Source organism: Schistocerca piceifrons, chromosome 6 (genome assembly GCF_021461385.2).
Source record: "Schistocerca piceifrons isolate TAMUIC-IGC-003096 chromosome 6, iqSchPice1.1, whole genome shotgun sequence".
NCBI lineage: Eukaryota > Metazoa > Arthropoda > Insecta > Orthoptera > Acrididae > Schistocerca > Schistocerca piceifrons.
This window is the reverse complement of record NC_060143.1, coordinates 326739390-326758307: the sequence shown is the minus strand read 5'-3', so window position 1 is coordinate 326758307 and position 18918 is coordinate 326739390.

Below are 18918 nucleotides of genomic sequence, written 5' to 3'. Positions count from 1 at the left end.
GAGGGAAGTGTATATCCATTGTGAAACTACCTGCAAACACTGTTAGATTTTAAAGCATAAGATCCGATTATGACAGCATACCTTTGTCGAAACGGGTCATCCAGTAAAGGACTTTTTTAGCGATCTTGGCTTGTGGAGCTTTAATCGATTAGCACCGTTACCTGTTTCGTACAGACACGTTTACCTTCAGATGGCTGTTCATGTTCATATTATATTTTATGTTTACATTAGTTGTTATGCAAAAACAACTCATAACTAATAATAATAATAATAATAATAATAATAATAATAATAATAAAGGTAATATAAACATGAACAGCCGACTGAAGATGAACCTGTCGGCTCGAAACCAGAAACAGCTCTATATTAGCAAATAAATAGCATTATTACTTGTGTCTGGTTGCTTTTTTTTTCTTTGCAAGTTTCAAATTGTAAAATCTCTGTTAATCAAGCGTAGAATCAGATTCCTGGTATGGTACTAAGAATGTTTTCAGTAAAATATAAATATTGCCATTTGTCTAATTTTTTGCAGTGATGCAGTGAGCAGCGTAAAATTCTTTAGTATCAGAATACATTTTCAATCTCCTGCATACGAAACAGTTATGTATAAGCAGAGATCGGTTGTTTCCTCATTCTCCTGACATTAGATTCGGCACTTAGAACGTTTTCCATTTCCATTCTGAGCACTCATTCATTTGTTATTATCAATGGATACAGCATGTATTAAACATCTGCTAGCGTAGATACTGTAAACCGTATTCACAGTTATGAGTAAGTGTTGCGTATACGTATATAGAGTCTAATACAGAGATGTCCTAAATTTTGGCTCATGGACCATGTCCAGGCATGAGTGCCATAGCACTCATCCTGGCTGGCACGATTCCCCCACCACCACGCTACGCTGTCTGACAGCGTAGAGAGGGAAGAGGGGAAAACAGCTAACGTGCCGCATTTAAATGGCAGTGCAGTCGCTCTGAATGTAACTTGTTTTATATTTCACATTTCTCAGCAACACAGGTCACAAACAAAACAATGATTCGGTATTAATTAAATATTTTTGGCGCATTGAGCACATAATGTAATTTTTGTCTCGTGAAAACTCTCGGCATACGGACAGATGCAGAGTTTTGCACTCAAGTTGCCACATAATCGTAACTTATTTAGTTCCATAATCGCAAATAATTCTATCGCACAAATATTTCAAAATACTGTAGCACATTTGCAACCTCATTACGGAGACTTGGAAAATTTACCTAAGGAAAGCAATGTAGATGTTCTGGACAATTTCAATACAAAAAGATTTGTCACTGAAACTGGAGGTATCTTGCAGATCATTCACTTAACGTCTGCACACGTACAGGAGCGCTTTAAACTGAAATGGCAAACGGTCCCGAAAACAGCTCGACGAGAGATGTAAGACTGACAATGTCTTCAAAATCTTTACAAACTGTCTTCTAAATTCTTGCAAGGCCACACTGAATTCTTCAAACCTCATGCTTTCTTTAGCGACAGTGAGCTTAGGGAACGGGACAGTCTTTGTCAGAATGTTTCCCTTCTACAACGCGATTTTTTTTTAAATGCATCCCCATCACATCAAAAAAAAGTTACCTTGCAATGTTTTACTGGGAGCAGTGTTCAACGAAGTGCACTTAAAAGGCGAAGTCTACAGTCCATGCGGGAAGTCCTAGATTTCACTACTACACTCCTTTTTTCTTCATCAGTTCAACAGTAGTGAGATTTAAATCGGAAAATCGTTTCAGGTCTGCCCGTTGACTTAACTAACATACCTTGCAGTAATGCACGAAGTCTCCATACTCTTCGTTCATTTCGATTGAAAACTGTTGCAACTGGCAATGGAATAATGGGTGCGACATCAGCAATTTGCTGTTCGAACCACCAATTTCTTCAAGCGTTCCATGCCTTTAAATTTAGTTCAAAATGCTTCTTAATGTCCGGAGCAATATCTCCGTCTGTCGATCATTGTAATTTTTGCTCTTTCCTTGTCATCTATGTGTTTAAATCTCTCTGCTTGTTACTGTAATATCGTGTCACAGCAACTAAGCAATACCCTTTGCTTATGCGAATTGAGATTTCTCAGCCCTCTCTTTTGTCATGTCTTTCCGTTTTGACTATAGATCGCTAGACCGTGTTATTCTACGCAAACGGCCACTGTTCCTGTGAATAAGCTTCATACAACGAACAAATAGCTTAGGGCAAACAGTACTGACACTACTATTCTACCGCACTCATAGAGTTGTGCCTGTCGAAAAATACCGCACCGCAATGCTAAATGATATCTCACGGTATGCCGGTTGCTTCCGAGAAGGACCGAGCAAATCTGAGGGACAGGCCGGTCCTTGGCCCGTCAGCTACCCGCACGCACATCACGCGTGAAGTTTGGCACGCCGTGGCTGGCCCTGTTCTAATAGAACCAGTTTGTGTTGCTTGCTATAAGTTTGTGAGATGCTTCTACTTTTATAGTTTTATCACTGAACCTACCATCGTAATGGAAGTCATAATGAGCACCTCCTTCAGCGATGCCTCACAAGTGCAGTTCGTATGTAATTGCAAGTAGATTCCATTAGAAACTCTACAGTTTCACATTTACAGAAAAATGTGTTCTCATTTGTTTAGTCATTTGCCTACTGCATTCTGTTGGTCATACTTAACATAGAACAGTTTGCAGTGGAATAGATTAGTTGCACAGGAATGGAGATGAATAAATGCTCATAGCTCTTAAGGTAAGAATTTCTGTAGAATTCGTGTTCTCTGGACTTTTTTCTTGCTTTCGTTTATTCTGCTACCTCTCGAAATGTGTAATCATAATTTATACTGTCGTGTATATCTTCAGACTCAACTTACAGCCCATCAGTTACATATTATGCTTCTTCATCAACCAACTTCAATACAATATGTCTTTGCTCAGTTGGTGCACACAAATCGATAATTTTGCTTATCTGAAAAAAACATACCACATTAGTACAAGGAAAAGAAAACAATAATTATAATACATAATCATACTATCTTCTGATGAGTTCGCAAATTAAATTTCTTATGAGGAAGTGGTACTATGATTTACTGGCACACTTCAGATACTGAACGACCTTTAAAATTACATTGATTATTAGTAAAGAAACAATACTCCACACATGGCACAGGCAATTAACACAAACAGTGAAATCTGCGGTAATGGAACATTTGGATTTCCACAATATAATTGTCCTAGCCGAGAAAACTAACACTCATAAAGGAGATGCCCGGGAAGTCATGGAGATTTCCGAGGACGAATGTAAGTTTAATGGAGAAAACGGCTACGGGTTTTCATCTCTGTGGCTTCCCGTCATCTAGATAGCGAATACGTCACAGCGGCGATGAGAGAGGAATACAATCTACATTTAGGAATCCACCTCCCCTGCACGACAGTAATATTTGGATAAACATTCTGCCTTTCTTGCTCTCTGTGCTTTGCTTCTCCGGAATGACGATAGCCCACCGATATTAGCCTTAGGAATTTTACCCAGTAACCCCACTTCTTCAATATAAGCGCTGTAACTGCCTTTTATAAGTGAATGCAGCATTAGTCTTGCGCAGTGTTCGAAAGATCACAGGAGAGGAGTTGAAACGTCGAACGAGAAAGAGAAATCGAAGAGGAAAATGACGCCAACAACTGATGCACAACGGTGCAGAATGCAGAAGCTAGAGCCGGCTATGCTCAAAAGGTTCCATGAAGATATTCACAACGACTGGTAAATGGCGGAATCCCTTTGTCACTCCATCTAGTTCCTCGAAGTCGTCTGTATTTATAACACAGTTTGTTTTTGATTATTTTTACATATCACACCGTTCACATGTGCAAAGCTTTCCGAAGTTTGCTAAAAGAATCTTATCCAAACTGTATAATTTTCCAGCTAGTAAAGGATATTTGCACCAAGTGCGGTTGCTATTGCTCCAGGAATTTCAGACTATTTCTTACATGCCTCCATTCTTTCAACCCATCAAATAATGTGGCTACCTGTGTCGCAAAAACAGCGGTAATTGTCTACTGGTATTAAGTCATATGTGAACGAGACCGACTCAAATTTCCTCTGATGACATGTTAGAATCGTGCTGGAACACACACACACACACACACACACACACACACGCGTTTTTATGCATACAGACAATACGCAGTTTTGAACATACGGTTACTTTTGAAGGATTTTCTGTTTATTGAGTGGACTGGCGCCACAATATCTTCAAATGGCGACAAAAGATTGATGGTGGTTCAAGCCGATAAACTCATCACAAAATCACAGTCGAAATATTTCGACGCTCGGTGTGACAATAGGGCTCCGAAACTGTGCCGTTGGCTCGTTACAGAAGACCAAGCAAGTATAGTGAGCTACATTACCCGCAGCTAGCGTAAGACCTCACGGGGCGTTATCAGCAGAGGGAGTCCATTAATCTTGGTCGCGCAGGACGGCTGGCTGCTAATGCCTCGCCTCGCTGACGTCACGGCGAGATGGATGCACGCCAGCCAGGCCTCTGGCGGCCAGCGGCGACCTTATCTCAGTTCATACTTCGCTCAGCCGCTGTACTCGCTTAATGAGCTACCTAATGAGTCAAACCGCTCGTCTGCCTCTCGCTGTTAATACTGATTGCTGCTCATCTCAATCAACGTTAGCACGTGTGTTATTACCCTCCAGCGTGTGCACGAATCAACCGTTAGCCAAATCTCTCGATTACTCCGCACGCAATAACCGTCGCTGTGTGAAAGTTGTACTACAGTTCGTAACACCTTAATGTAATACAATGCAAATCTGCATCGTGCCATGGCTGCGCTTCCACTGGATGATACCAACGCGTCTTACATGTGACAGCATTCCCTGAGATTTCGAGTATTTCTAGAGTACCTTGCTGTTACAGACTTTGTTCACGATGCACACACGAGAAGTTAAAGTCTTTGTTTGGAGAATTACAGCTAGATATAGAGGTAGGGTCAAATCTGAAATTTATTTGTTTTTTTCTGTAGTATTAGTATCGACAAATTAGACTTTTTCTGTCCAGTCAATATGCACAAGCTGGAAATAACTTTAATAGCCGTTAAGCGTTCCACCGAGCGAGGTGGCGCAGTGGTTACCACACTCGACTCGCATTCGGGAGGACGACGGTTCAATCACACGTCCGGCCATCCTGATTTAGGTTTTTCGTGATTTCCCTAACTCGCTCCAGGCAAATGCCTGGATGGTTCCTTTGAAACGGCACGGCCGATTTCCTTCCCTGTCCTTCCCTAATCTGGTGAGACCGATGACCTCGCTGTCTCGTCTCCTCCCCCAACCAAACCAAACGTTAAGCGTTCCAAATAAGAGTTAAATCAATTTGCGACTCTTTCGGGCTTTTGTTAAACTTCTGAGGGTCGAGAAACTACGAAATTTTTGGACTTTTTTCAGCACATCCTGTTTCAGTACATCCTACAGAACATTTTAAAAACACTAAATTACAGAGAATAAATTTTCACTTAGAATGACCGACTTAAAAGTTAAAATCTGTTTAGAAGTTTAGACACAACCGATCGTCAGAAATCGGCTGTTTTTACCTGCTTGGCGGAGATATGAGTTCATGTTGCAATGTCTGTATCTCAAAAACGGGTTTAAATATGAGAAGTTTCATTTATGAAAGTTGCAGAGCATCAGATTCTACAAAAAAGAGCTTCTAAATTTCACCAACCCATGTGTAAAGGTACAAATCTAAACGTGAAAGTATTCTTAGCGCTAAATCTCTGCAAAGAGTTTTTCGTGAAGTCACATTCCTTTTTAACGTCAAATCATCCACAATCGTCGAAATATTCAAATTTGAGAGCAATTTAGTTAGGTACATACCTACCTCAGTAAGTAGGTCTGTTTGGTGGTATCTATGACGTAACATGCCAGTCGGAGATGATAATTAACCGATTTAATAATGAAAAAATCATAAAAACATATCGAATGACAGTTTTTACTAACGGAAAGTTACTCAGTTATGATATAAATTTGATGAGAGATGAATTTTTACAAACATTCTTTAAGCAGTTATTGTTCTGTATCTGTGTTCCTTTACAATTTATTGTTTGGTGTTTATTCTGCTTTTCGTGGATGGTGGTCCTGGGGAGGAAGCGTAGGAGTCCAATTCTTCTTCTCACGTGGGATCTAAGCCGATTTCTTCCTCAACAATGTCAGTATCATCGTAGATTTTCATCGAATGACGGATGAAGTCCGCTGCCGCTAGCAAGTTAAGGCAGGAAAGCGTCTTTCAATCGTTGCATACAGTATAGATGGGAACTTTATAGACCCTTTCCTCCAGGAACACGGTACTTTGCATCCCATCTTGCACGTGCAGGGTATTGCGTTAAACAGAGCAGGGACGCTGCTGGTTGGATAGTTGCAATGTGGATCAAACCATTTTTGTTGTGTCCCGTTCCCATTTCAGCTGATTATTCCTCCAGTTCCGAAACTGCAAGTGAGCCCTCAGGGAGCGACGGAGAGCCGCGCTTCTGTGGGAGGCAAATATGCCAAACTGAAGTTATTGTCTTTCATTAAAGCTCTCTAGAATAGTAGCAGCCGAATTTAATTCAACAGTTTGGAGATGCCTCATGTACAAGCAGTCTCACCGACCTTATTAGGACTGGAACAGGCATATGTGAGATCTGAGGCGACTTGTTGGATGTTCACGTTCTTTTGAAATGTGTTTATAAATTTGATTCCTTGACAAAATGTTATGTACGGGTGGTGTCACAGCCACTGAAGGCGTGAGTAATAAGACGTGTTTTTGGCTTGTTCAGAGAGCTTAGAAATGTTGGGGGTGCAAATTAATGCGTGTTGGTTGCCTTTTCCAGATTTCATTAGTAAGATATTGGTGTCGGATTCTCCCTGCTCATTAGTACCCGCTACGTGGTCAGTCGCAGGTCGAACAAATGAGTGTCTTTCCCGACAATGAAGACATTGCCTCCCTGTGTCGGCTTCTGTAATGCTGCGCCTACAATCAAGGGCCTTGCGTCCTCAATAACCTGCTTGATCTTATACCCTTCACTATACAATTTTTCTGCCAACATTAAGATGAGACGTTTCTTATTAAGTTCCTTTGATATCATACATTTCTTTGGTGTAGTTTCTGCCATTTTTGCACCAAATAAAACAGAAGCTATTCATGTATATCACTGAATGTACCCGCAAAATTATGTCGTTGTGCGACACACGGTTCACCTGATATGAAGTCGCAACCACTGATATGCATGAAAAACAGGTTTTTTTTTAAGTGACCGCAAATTACCCAGAGTATACTCGTCAGTAATGAAAATACTTCGAACAAACTCCAAAATAATTTCTAACCGTTTCTATACCTCTTGTCGCTGACAGAGACAGAAAATAAGGAAGCTGTTTAAACTGTTTAATACAAGGCAGTTAGATTATTTAAAATATTGGGGGTGGTGTTGCTGGTACTGGCTAATACGTACTCGGTCATGTTGTATGCTGACATGCAGGTACTTCCGTTTCTCAGACTGTGGGTGAGACATGTGGAAGAATGCTAGGTTCTGGAAAGAGCTTAGCATTTTGTCAAGGTATTACATAAGAAATCTGGCTGATAATCTTGTTCTGAGGTCTTTCTGCTTCAAACTGCCAGCTTCGTTCTACAGGTAATTTTCTTTCCAAATGATGTTTATTTTGGAAAGCTTTACATCAAACCCATCTTATGTTTATTTTAGTTGGCATGTCTAGTAAATAGACAAACCCTTTTAGTACAGGGAGAACTGTAGTGGAAACATAATCTACAGTCGTCATTAGGTTAGTGTTTACTACTCTAATCAGCATATAGCGAGATATATACACGATGTATGCTCGAAGATTTCGTAATAGACATTTACTGATCCATAAGAGCTCTCAAAGTATTCATGAACGTCTTGTGGAGAATGGCTCTTTTGCGAAAAGATCATTGTGTAAGATCAAATAATATTAGAATACCTGAATTTGAGGATCGAGTATTTCATCTCTACGGCGACAGCACTTCTCCAGCCTTCAGCGCCATATCAATCTATAAAACAATTCAGAAATGAATAATCATCAGGTCCAGTAGTGCAGATGTGACAATGAATTTGCAATGACAAGCAGTAATGCCCATAGAATTGAATCAGCACCGTAACCTTCGCATCGTAGTTTCTCTATTGGCTCCTTCGGAGGCTTGTCACGTCACTGGGAATTCTTTTCCAGTTTGTGAGACCTTCCGCCTTACTGTGAGAGTCCACATGCAGTTCGACAGCAGGGAAGTGGAAGGTCGGCGGCATAAAGCAATGTAAACAGTTCCTCCCCTTTAACACCTGGTTTCTTTCTGTCTCGGCACCGCCTGGACTGCTACTACCTGATCGATAGATCGATTCGATTCCGTTCTGCAGTGAAAGGCGCCTGTAATCGCTTAACGGAGCTTAGTAATTACAAGTCTTCCGGCAAAGCTGTGCCGAAAATCGTTTTGCATCCCCACCACTGTATGGAACTCTTTCAATGACCAGGAGACGTATTTAAATGAATAACATCAACTGAAATGAGTCTCTGAAGAGATGAAATCGAGTTGTGTTGTTTTATTTGCAAGTTAAAGATATGACTGTTATACTCACAGTGGGCAAAGAGAAGTTGATATTTACTGAAAAAAACGTTTATCAACGTCCACAACGTAACAAATTTCCTCATTCTAAAGCTTTTAAATTGTGTTATTACAGTGATCAAATCCACGACAAACTAGCCACATACTAAGGGAAGGTGGGTATATGCAGGAATCTTGCATCGCCTTTCTAGGCAAGGACCTAGTGGACATAGTCTGTCATTGCCTTCCTCCGACCTGTGTCGCGTGGATGACATGAGTACTTGTACAGTGTAGTGACTGGCTTGTGTTGTTATGGATAAGTGGTAGGGAGAGGGTGAAACCTGGGGACGGCACATTGCCTGCTACTCTTGTAGAGCACAAAGGGTGTCACCGGGCTAAACGTCAGCTTTCGACGGATGGATCACAGTCAAGAGTGTCTTATGATCCCATCTCATGAAGCACTATGATCTGATTCGGAACTTAATCCACGACATTGGCACAAAAGTTGTCGAACAGAGCTGTACGCACTACCTGACTTCCATTTACCAATCAAATACTGGCAGTTTAAATATTATCCACCACTGGGATTCGAACCATTGTACATCCGAGTCGAACACCGCTGCGCAAGCGCGCAATTGCGACCTTGGCTACATCAATGTTGGAAAAATGACGCCCCCAATGCTACTTTGTAAGAGGGATCTCTCAAACAAGACAATATTTCAACAATCATGCAGCTGTTTAGTGAGCTGCATCGACAGCATTGAAATGAATAGTCCGTTTAACTTTTTACTGTCTGAGGAGTGCTCCATGAATTTACCTCTTTAAAATATGTTATAAAGACGCAAAGAAATTAAGGACATCAGCTACCAGTGGGAAATATTTATATCAAGGGAGAAAGCTGAAAATTTGCACCAGACCTTGATTCGAACCCGGGTCTCCTACTGACTAGGGAGATACGATGACCACTATGCCTTCCGGACACAGTCGTCACCACAACTGCACAAACTATCGTAGCACTCTGCGCGTCAGACCGAAATCCTCAACTTACCTACAAACTATTGACGAAGTCCCCTTGGCCTTTATTCTCATCACTCGTGGCAATTCGCCCATTCCTGTAAGAGTTGGAGGTCTGTGTGCATCTGCACTTAAGGAATCATTGGCCGTCCTCGCCGTAATTATTTTGGGTGAAAATTAATAGAACAGACAAACTACAGGGACAGATTCCAGACTGGAAATCGAGTAAAAAAGGTCCTGTGAACATGTGTCCGGAAGTGCATCGCTGCCACGGTGTATGGCCCTGACGAACAGAAGTTCCTGTGACCACGTGCCGTGCCTGTAGCCCGTAGTTGACGATTATGCAAACTGATGCTGTCAGTTCTGGCAAAGGTTGCTTCGTCCGTAAAGAGGACTGATAACAGAAATGACGTAATTATACTGGTCTGAAGGGAAAACCGTCTACAAAATTCTTCCTGTCGCCGGCCATTGTGGCCGAAAGGTTCTAGACCCTTCAGTCCGGAACCACGACGCTGCTTCGCTCGCAGGTTCGAATCCTGCCTCGGGCATGGATGTGTGCGCTGTTCTTAGGTTAGTTAGGTTTAAGTAGTTCTACGTCTAGGGGACTGGTAACAACAGATGTTAAGTCTCATAGTGCTCAGAGCCATTTGAACCTCTCTACAGAGGGCATTCCACTGCTAATAATTCTTGCATTTGTTACAGTTGGTATGCTGTGGGACGGATAGCTGCTCTCATGCAGGTTACACATAATCTTAGTATGGCGGGCCACATACCTAGAACGTGTACTAGGTTTCGTCTCAGTATCCCGTACAACCCGGTTCTTCAATTCTGGTGTACGCACAGTCCGCCGCCTCCCTGTACCTTCGTCTGTCTTCGTGTGTCACAATCGCCCAAACAGGCCTTGAAATGTTGTGTGATGTGGCTGGTGTCTGTGAGGATACTTGTTTTTGTATAGTCATGCTGCCACTCGGTCGTTTCCATCTACACACACACGATCTGGGTTTGTTCCCTAGATGAATACCGGACCATTTTCTTGATTACAGTGATGATGATGCGGCCTCACACTGCGAGGAGCGTAGGGGACAATGCAGGAGACCCGCACCGCCTACTAGGCAAGGTCCTAGCGGAGGTGGTTTGCCATTGCATTACAATACTCTCCGTCAATCACACAGCCTCCAGCACATCAGGAACACAAGGCACGTGGTCAGAGGAACTTCCATTCGTCAGTGCCATCTAAAGTGGCAACGATGCGTTTCCAAACACATGTTTTTAGGATCTTCCTACGTCCATTTCCAGTCAGAACTTCATCCGTGAAGTTCGTCGGTTTTATTAGTGTTCACTCTGTGTAAGTTACGTGTGTCATATTGGACATTTTATTCCTTATCAAATGCATATTTATGAGACTGTCGCATTTCCATTATTCAACTATTATGTTCGAGTAAGGGTTCTCATTTCATGAATTTATTTTACGTTCAAGGGACGTCTGTGTGAACTGCACGATGTACGACAATGTGACAAATCGTAGCCAGTATGCAGGCCGTCGCTCTTCTCTCTCATCACGGAGCTGCTCTGCCACTCGTAAATTCGGTTTCGGATAGCACACTTTTGTTTCACTTATGATTTATGGTCAAACAAGGGAATTGGAGTCTGGGAGGATCAAGCAGTAAGACTTCAGGCAAAAGAGCAAGGAGCCCTAACCGGTTCCAAGGAGTTTATTAGGGCACTTCTCTCAAAGAGCGCTAATCAACAAAAACTTGCACCGCAGTTACCGCGGAAATGGAAAGGGCTATTGATGTGCGGTTTTAGTAGAACGTGTTGACAGTCAAGGGCTCGTATTGTTAGAAAATAAACACATTGTAGTAACACTTAGAAAGTTTGTTCTTTGTGCAAATATACACTTTTTTTAAGCGAAACAGTCCCTATTGACATTAACAAACTAAATACGGGAGGGGGGGGGGGCAAATTAGAATTTCATTGGTGGTTGTTGCAGCAGTCTAGTTTGAGTAGACGAAATATCGTATTTTGAAAAGTTCCATACCGGCACTTGTTTCTGCCATTCAAGCCGCATAGTAGCTAGGTACGATGTTAATATGTTTGCTTACAGTGCTCTTGTGTGTTCTTTCAGTGCATTACGACTTGGGAGTCAGTTAGTGTGTGGCAATCCCAGCAGTAGGCCGTGCGTGGACCATGGGAATTACCAATGTAGAGAAACCTGACATGCCCACAGTGTATGGAGAACGAAGGAAAATACAGTTCGTACTCGTACTGTGTATGCGGCAAGATATCCCAATGGACGTCCACCATCTCTGCAATTATTTATCAACCTCTGCAAGCATTAACGTGAAAGTGGTAGTTTAGCGCCTAGACAACGTAACAGAAGGAACCAGTGACGACAGAAGAGAGGAAATTGATATTCTTGCTACCGTTACAGTTGTTTCGCACGTTATCTCCAACGTAATCGCACGAGGAGGTGGCATGAGTGACGCAAGTGAACTATGAATTCTCCGTAGACATAGCTTCCATCCCTATCACATCGCTCTCCATCAAGATCTGCATGGAAACGATTGTGAGAATTGTGTTAACTTCTGTACGTGGGCATTAATACACGACACTCCAGATGTATCACGTAACTTGTTTAGTGATGAAGCCACACTTACAAGTAATGGCCAGGTAAACAGCCGAATCACGCACTACTGGTCTGCTTGCAACGCCCGTTGACTTCGTCAGATGCAGCACCAGTGTCCATGGAGGGTAAGCGTGTGGTGTAGGACAAACAACCGTCAGCTCATAGACCCATATTTCACAGACGGAACACAACCCACACATAAGTATCGCAGTCCCCTAACAGGCGGATGCTGGAAGACGTTACTCTGCGGACTGGGAGGAACCTGTGGTAACAACATGAAGCACAAAACGCTACAGCATGTCTTCTCGAATTGTTTGCAAACGGTTGGACTGGACAGAGATGACCTGTATGTTGGCCGGACAGATCCCAAGATTTGACGTCTGTAGGTTTTTTTCTGTGGGGAGAGCTGAAAGGCGCTGTGTACGAGGACATACCAACTACACACGATGACATGCAATTACGTACTACGGCAGCCTCCTCGCACATATCCGCTGAAATCCTAGTACATGTCCAGCAGTCGTTCCAAAGCAGACTGGAACTGTGCATTGCCGTTTCCGGCGGCCATTTTGAACATAACCCGTTGCTAGTCAGAATCCATTTAACTCCCCCCTGCGGGTTCGGGGGTTAGAATAGGCCCGCGGTATTCCTGCCTGTCGTAAGAGGCGACTAAAAGGAGTCTCAAACGTTTCGGCCTTATGTGATGGTCCCCTCTCGGGTTTGACCTCCATCTATCCAAATTCTTCCGAAGAGCGAGCCAATTGGGGAAGGGCACCTTACATGGTGCACTGTATCCTTCGTGCAATTAGACCTATTGCCGTCTTTCTCGTCGTTGCGATGGTGTCCCGCTCGTTTTCGATCTCATGGGCGATTACCACGCTGCACTCTGCAGTGTTTCTTTTAACTGTGACGACGACCTTGGCCATTTTTGCACCTAAGATCCAGCACGGTAGCCAGTCCGTTGTGGTGGGGTCGCCATGTACCCTCTTGGTTGTAGCCCCCTGACAACACAGGGATCGCTCTACTGATGCCTGCGCCGTTCACTCCCCACGTATGCCAAGGAGTGGATGCCCATCTCCCTGGGGCATCGGGACTCCCGGCAATGGCCATCCTGCCAGGTGGCCTTTGCTGTGGCTGGGTGGCGCCCGTGGGGAGGGCCCTTGGTCGGAGTAGGTGGCATCAGGGCGGATGACCCGCAATGAAGCGTGGTACATCATCTCTTGCTGGCGGCCAGCCGTCAGCAGTCTCTAAGCGTTCCAAGGCTCAATTCAAGGCTAATGTGTATGACCCCAAATCGTTCCCCTCCCTGGCCACACCATGGGAGGAACGAAGGGCTATGAATGAGAGCGAAAGATACTCGCCCCGGTATCTCGTCTGTACCAGAGCTGACGGGGAATCTTTTATGTCCGTGAAGCCTCAGTTCTTTGTAGAGCATTTAGAGGACAAGTTTGGGGAGGTGGAGGGCTTGTCCAAAATGCGCTCTGGGTCAGTACTGATACAAACGGCATCCTCCGCCCAGTCCCGCAGGTTACTTGCTTGTGACAAGTTGGGGGATGTTAACGTTTCTATTACGCCACATAAGAGTTTAAATATGGTCCAGGGTGTTATTTTCCATAGGGATCTCCTTTTGCAGTCTGATGACGAGCTGCGCGCCAACTTAGAACGTAGAGGTGTTCATTTCGTCCGGCGCGTTCATCGGGGTCCGAGGGACAATCAGGTTGCTACCGGTGCCTTCATCTTGGCCTTCGAGGGTGATACGTTACCGGAAAAGGTCAAGGTGGTGGTCTACCGATGTGACGTCAAGCCCTATATCCCTCCCCCGATGCGGTGCTTCAAGTGCTGGAAGTTCGGCCATATGTCTTCCCGCTGCACTTCCAGCCTCACATGTCGAGATTGCGGACGCCCGTCTCATCCCGATACTCCATGTGCCCCGCCTCCCATCTGCGTCAACTGCGGGGAGCACCATTCACCTTGCTCGCCTGACTGCACAGTCTTTCAGAAAGAGCGCAAAATCATGGAATATAAGACCCTGGACCGGCTGACCTATACTGAGGCCAAACGGAAATATGACAGACTCCATCCTGTGAGAATGACATCTTCGTATGCAGCTGCTACAACAACTGTGCTAGCTCCATCAGTTGCGAGACTTCCAGCCAGCTCGATACGCAGTACGACTCCTTCTGCCCCCTTGCCCGTGGGGGGCTCTCCCCAACCGGTTGCTCCTGCACCACCTACCTCAGGAGCAACCTCCTCCCACCCGTCGGGGACGTCCGTCCCCGCTTCTCAGCCGGAGAAGCGCCTAACTTCTTCGGCTACTCTCGCCCGTAAGAGTTCCCTTGGGACGCTCCCTTCCCAGGGTTCCCCCAGCGGGAAGGATGACGGCCACCAGTGGCATAAGTCCTCGCCAGCAGCCGGGCGTAGGGCTTCACGATCCTCCTCTGTCCCGGAGACTGAATCGGTGAAGCCTTCCCAGCCGGTGAAACCCAAGGTTCAGCGAGAGAAGTCCAAGAGAAAGACCTCTAAGGCTAAAGAACTTGCGGTGGCACCAACCCCACCGCACCTTTCGCGCTCTGCGTCTGAGGATGAAGTCGAGATTCTAGCGTCCGCTGAGGACCTTGATCTCGCTGGTCCCTCAGACGCCATGGCTGCCTCTCGTCCGGGTACTGAATCGGTGGCAGTGAGTGAACAAGCGGCGTAAATTGCCTTCCCAGTCCTTTCACGCCTTTCTCAGCCATGGACAATACCATCCTCCAGTGGAACTGCGGCGGTTTTTTCCACCATTTAGCTGAGCTCCGCCAACTTCTCAGCCTTCGCCCTTTCTTCTGCATTGCTCTCCAGGAAACTTGGTTTCCGGCGATGCGAACCCCCGCCCTCCGTGTCTATCGGGGTTATTACAAGAACCGAGCAGCTTATGAAAGGGTGTCTGGTGGCGTCTGCATTTATGTCCTTCACACTCTGCACAGCGAGTCTGTCCCTCTCCAGACGCCTTTAGAGGCTGTCGCTGTACGCGTGTGGACGCCACAGGCTGTTACCGTCTGCAGTCTTTACATTCCACCGGATGGTGATGTCTCGCAGCATGTCCTGGCTGCACTGGTCGCCCAATTGCCGCCACCTTTCTTGCTATTGGGCGACTTCAACGCTCATAACCCTCTGTGGGGTGGGTCAGTGGCAACAGGTCGAGGCGCCATCATTGAGCATTTATTGTCGCAGCTCGATCTCTCGCTGTTAAATGATGGTGCCTCCACACACTTCAGTGTGGCGCATGGCACCTACTCCGCCATTGACCTATCAATCTGTAGCCATAGCCTCTTACCATCTGTCCAATGGAGTGTGCATGACGACCTGTGTGGTAGTGACCATTTTCCGATCTTTTTGTCACTACCACAGCGCCACTCTTCTGGGCGCCCTAGCAGATGGGCTATGAATAAGGCTGACTGGGACTTGTTCTCCTCCACTGCCGCTTTTGAGCCTCTCTCTACCGATGACATTGATGCGGTGGTTCAATCGGTCACCACCGGCATCGTTACTGCCGCCGAATCTGCCATTCCCCATTCCTGTGGGTCCCCTCGGCGGAAGGCTGTGCCTTGGTGGTCGCCTGAGATCGCTGAAGCGATTAAAGATCGCCGGCGGGCGCTCCAGCGTCACAAGCGACACCCCTCCCTCGACCACCTTATCGCCTTCAAACGGCTGCGTGCGCGGGCCCGCCTCCTTATCCGCCAAGGCAAGAAGGAGTGCTGGGAGCGGTATGTGTCCACCATTGGCCTCCATGTCACTCCCTCGCAGGTCTGGGCCAAGATTCGACGCGTCTACGGCTATCGGCCACCTGCCAGCGTCCCTGCGCTCTCGCTGAATGGAGCAGTTTGTACTGACTCCGACGTCATTGCCAATCGCTTAGCAGAGCATTTTGCTATGAGTTCCGCTTCTGCGAATTACCCCCAGGCCTTCCGCTCCATTAAAGAGCGGATGGAACGTCGGAGCCTTTCGTTTCGCACCACCCACCCAGAATCTTACAATGCTCCATTCAGTGAGTGGGAATTTCGCAGTGCCCTCGCTGCTTGCCCTGATACCGCTCCTGGGCCAGATGGCATCCACTGCCAGATGCTGAAACACCTTTCAGTGGACTGCCAGCGGCGCCTTCTCGATCTTTACAACCGTCTTTGGGTCGAGGGGGAGTTTCCGTCGCAATGGCGGGAAGGCATTGTCATCCCCGTTTTGAAACCTGGAAAGAACCCTCTGGAGGTGGATAGCTACCGTCCCATTAGCCTCACCAACGTTATTTGCAAGTTGCTTGAACGGATGGTGAGCCGGCGCTTGAATTGGGTACTGGAGTCTCGGGGCCTTCTGGCTCCATCTCAGGGTGGGTTCCGTAAAGGCCGCTCCGCCGCCGACAATCTGGTGAGCCTGGAGTCGGCCATCCGTACTGCCTTTTCCCGCCGTCAGCACCTGGTCGCTGTCTTTTTCGACATGCGGAAGGCGTACGACACGACGTGGCGTCATCACATTCTTTCTACGCTTCATGGATGGGGTCTTCGGGGTCCTCTGCCGATTTTTATCCGCAATTTTCTGTCGTGTCGTACCTTCCGCGTGCAAGTCGCGGCCTCGTATAGTTCCTCCCACGTCCAGGAGAACGGTGTGCCACAGGGTTCCGTTTTAAGTGTCTGTCTGTTTTTAATAGCCATTAACGGTCTTGCTGCGGCCGTGGGAAACTCTGTCTCCGCTTCCCTGTATGCTGACGACTTCTGCCTTTATTACAGCTCTCCCGGCATTGCAGCTGTTGAACGTCAGCTACAGGGCGCTATCCGTAGGGCGCAGTCTTGGGCTGTAGCGCATGGGTTTCAGTTTTCGGCAGCCAAGACCTGCGTTATGCATTTCTGCCGGCGACGTACTGTCCACCCGGAGCCGCAGCTTTCTCTTAACGGCGAACTTCTTTCGGTGGTGGAATCACACAGGTTTTTGGGGGTGGTTTTCGATGCCCGGTTGACTTGGCTGCCTCATATCCGGCAGCTGAAACAGACGTGTTGGCGGCATCTCAATGCACTGCGATGTTTGAGCCACACCCACTGGGGAGCCGACCGCTCTACCCTGTTACGGCTCTACCAGGCGTTAATCCAGTCCCGTCTGGATTTTGGGTGCCTGGCATATGGCTCCGCATCCCCGTCTGCGTTGCGGGTGCTGGACCCAATTCTCCACAGCGGGATACGCCTTGCCACTGGTGCTTTCCGCACCAGCCCTGTGGACAGCTTACTCGTGGAGGCAGGTGCCCTCCACTGCGGTTCCGGCGCCAACGTTTGCTGGCCGCTTATGCTGCCCATGTTCTAAGCTCGCCCGGGCATCCTAACTATAGTCTCCTGTTCCCGCAGTCAGTCGTCCGTCTGCCGGAACGTCGGCCCCGGTCGGGTTGTCCGATCGCTATGCGCGTCAAGGAGCTTCTCTCCGGGCTTGGGCTTGTCCCTGTTCCACCTCCTTTCCGGGCACCTCTGCGTACACCTCCGTGGTGCGTTCCTCGCCCTTGCCTTCGGCTAGACTTGGCACAGGGCTCAGTCCCTCCAGAGGCCTTCCGCCGCCGCTTTTATTCCATCCTGGCCACGTATCAGGGCTCTGGCATTGTTTACACCGACGGCTCGATGGTTGCTGGTCGAGTCGGGTATGCGCTCACTCTAGGGGGCCATTCCGAACAACGTTCCTTGCCGGCTGGCTGCAGCGTTTACACTGCTGAGCTGGTCGCCATCTTTCGAGCCCTAGAGTATATCCGCTCCTGCTCAGGTGAGTCCTTCGTTATCTGTAGCGATTCCCTGAGCAGTTTACGAGCACTCGACCAGTGTTTTCCTCGTTCCCGTCTGGTGATGGCTATCCATGAGTCCCTGCATACTCTTGCGCGTTGCGGCCGCTCTGCGGTCTTCCTGTGGACCCCAGGCCATGTTGGGATCCCCGGCAACGAGAATGTTGACCGGCTGGCGAAAGAGGCGACTAGTGCACCATCTCTGGACGTTGGCCTCCCGGAGACAGATTTGCGAGCGTTCCTACGCCGCAAAATTCTGGACCTTTGGGACACTGAATGGCGCGCCCTGCCTTCACGCAACAAACTTCGGGCCATCAAGGGGGCTACCGGTGTGTGGCGCTCCTCCTTGCGGGTCTCTCGCAAGGAGTCTGTTGTCCTCTGCCGGCTGCGCATTGGGCACACTCGGCTTACGCACGGCCACTTATTGCGCCGTGAGGATGCGCCTCTATGTCGCTGCGGCTCCGTTTTATCCGTGGTTCATGTTTTATTGGAGTGTCCGTTTTTGGCTGCGCTCAGGCAGTCGTTCGCACTGCCTGACTCGCTCCCTGCCCTTTTAACAGATGACCCGGCTATGGCTGACTTAGTTTTACGTTTTATTCGGGCAGGGGGTTTTTATTCTTTAATCTGAGTGTTTCTGTTTTCATCTTATTGTTTTGTGTTGATTCTGGCCATTGGCCTCCGGTTTTAAACTGATTTTTTAATGTGTTTCAAGTGGTTGGCTTTTCCTTTTTTATTTCTCTGGTCGGCCAACCACCGTCACACTCTGTGTGCTTTTAGTTCGTTTTGTCTGGTCTTTGTCTCAGTTTCTCTCGTTCCGTGTCGTCTGTGCTCTATTCTGTTACTCGTTTTTTATTCTCTGTGGGTGTTTTTTTAGTACTTGGACAAAGGGACCGATGACCGTGGCAGTCTGGTC